General features: G+C 38.5%; 1 protein-coding gene across 1 annotated transcript in view; it reads right to left on the bottom strand.

Moving 5' to 3' along the window:
• The window catches only part of LOC143034339 (uncharacterized), a gene marked incomplete at its 5' end in the record, with an annotated part of 121,116 nt that overhangs the window by 108,616 nt on the left and 10,000 nt on the right, over positions 1-2,500 (bottom strand).

The following is a 2,500-nucleotide window of genomic DNA, read 5'->3' as shown; positions in this document are numbered from 1 at the left end:
TTTAGAGTCGTAACTACGAAAGGGCTCGTAATTCCGAACGTATATTACTCGTAAGTGTAACGGTTTACTACAAGTCTGAAATTAGGTGATGTAGAACCTTAAGAAACATTTTGATGCCCGTGGCTTTAGCGTGTAGTAATGGCTTGTTCAAAGATCTTGGCGTCCTTCTAAGTCATTAGATATAATATTAGGAACCATAAAGAAAATGACATTATGACCTTCTCCCTCCCTCGTTTCGTCCTCTTTCTCTCTCTTTTCTTCTCTTTTCCCTCTATTAATCCCTGCTTATATCCCTCCCTCTATTCTCCTTCCCTCGCTCTCTTCTTCTTGTGAAAAATGAATAGTGTCAACATCAAAATGATTCTCAAACTGGTTGACAATCAAACAGAAAATAAAAATAAAAATGATCAAACTTAATATAAATAACACTGAATAAAATCTAACAGCCCGGAAAAGGCAAGAAAAAATAGATAAAGACCAAGAATTTTTGTAAATAATTTTTGTGTTTACAACACCTGAAATGGGCAAACTATAACATAAATAACGACCATAACTGACCATAGCATAGATAAAACTTCTTCGGTATAAGCTCAGTAACGAAGAGAACAAACACTATTATTTGCCAAAGCTAAAGATTTATTCTTACTGCTGCTAGGCAATTTTATTTACCAAAAAAGAAACACACATTCATCCGCAGTTCCATAGTAAGAGCAAAAAATTAATCTCAAACTCGCAAACATATGTATCAGTGAATTATCATATGTGTTATCTTATTATACTGTATCATATATATCATTATATATATCATAGTTATATATTCATAATCGTATGTACTTATGATACGTATCATAGTTATATGCATTTATTCATATGTATATGTATATGTATATGTATATGTATATGTATATGTATATGTATATGTATATGTATATGTATATGCAGGATCAGAGGAGGGATTGAGGAAGTTAGTGACAGAATTTGGGAGAGTATGTGATGGAAGAAAATTGAAGATAAATGTGGGTAAAAGTAACGTGATGAGATGTACAATGGAGGAAAGTGGCAGCAGACTGGAAGTGAGCATTAAGGGAGAGCGACTGGAGGAAGTGGGTAGTTTTAGATACTTGGGTGCAAATGTGACAGGAGAGGGTGGAGTGGAGGTGGAGGTTAGAATGTAGATTGAGAGAAGTGAGTAAATGCCTTGGTGGATTAAAAAGTGTAATGAGGAATAGACATTTGAGATTGAAGGCTAAGAGGAGATTGTATGAAGGAGTGATTGTGTCAACGGCACTATATGGGGCAGAAACATGGAACATAAGAGCGGAAGAGAGAAGGAGTTTGAACGTGTTTGAGATGAGGTGTCTGAGAAGTATGATGAGGGTTACTAGGCTAGATAGAGTGAGAAATGAGGAGGTGAGGAGGAGAACAGGGGTGGTAAGGGAGTTGGGAGTTAGGGTTGATGAAAGAATATTGGGATAGTTTGGACACATGGAAAGAATGAGTGAAGAAAGACTAGTAAAAGAGGTATGGAAGGCAGATGTGGAGAGAGTGAACATGAGGGGGCGACCTAGGATGAGATAGATAAATGGGGAAGGACGGGAGAGGACAGAAGACAGGGGTGAATGGAGAATTATTTTATATGGATGATGTTGTGATGCATGAGGTGGAATGGGTGAGGGGATGGGTGGTGAGGTAATACGTGTGAGAAGAATTTGACGCAGCCCGAAGGGATTTCTCCCCGTCTTCTCCATTTCTGTATGAGGGGACGGAGAGGGTGGGGGTCGCTGATTTAATGAAACGGCCTTGCTGTGGATGTGCCGTGTCTTGCGACACTGCCTCTGACCCAGGGCAGTGGACATGATGCAGGGATGACCCGTCATCCAGGAGGTGCCAAGATGAGAGGGAGGGTAGAGGGTGGAGGGGAGTGGAGTGTATTTAGGGATGGAATGGATGGGAATGGTTTTTATGTCTTTGTCTTTTTGGCTACCTCCCTTGTAAGGGGGAAAAGCCTTTGGTATATGTATGTGTGTAATATTTGTATAACTTTTGTTGCTCCCGCTCAATATTTTTCTTCTCTTTTAAAACATTTTCTTCATATTTTCTCCTTCAACCCTGAATTTCTCCTCCTTCTCTTTCCTTTTTCTTCAGTATTTCCCTTTTTTTTCTCTTAGGTGTCCATATGTTTTCGTCCTTTTTCTCCCTTCTGTATTTACAACCCTGAGAAATCTCTTCTGATACCAAGCCTATTTTATCTCCTCCTATATTCATACATTCTTTCTTTATCTGTCCTCCTTTTCTACATCTCATAGAATTCTCTTTCTCTTTTATTGACAAATCTCCAACATCTTCCGTTGCGTTCATACATTCTTTCCTTCTACTTCTCTTTCTCTTCTAAATATTATGGAAACTTCCCTCATCCTCGTCTGCTGGCCATTCTCCTTTATCTCTTCTTTGCTTTTCCTTTTCCTAATTTAATGACGTTCAAAACTTTATCTAACGTTTA

Source organism: Oratosquilla oratoria, chromosome 17 (assembly GCF_046742065.1).
Source record: "Oratosquilla oratoria isolate Oo_2021 chromosome 17, ASM4674206v1, whole genome shotgun sequence".
NCBI classification, from domain to species: domain Eukaryota; kingdom Metazoa; phylum Arthropoda; class Malacostraca; order Stomatopoda; family Squillidae; genus Oratosquilla; species Oratosquilla oratoria.
This window is presented reverse-complemented; position numbering and strand designations above follow the sequence as displayed.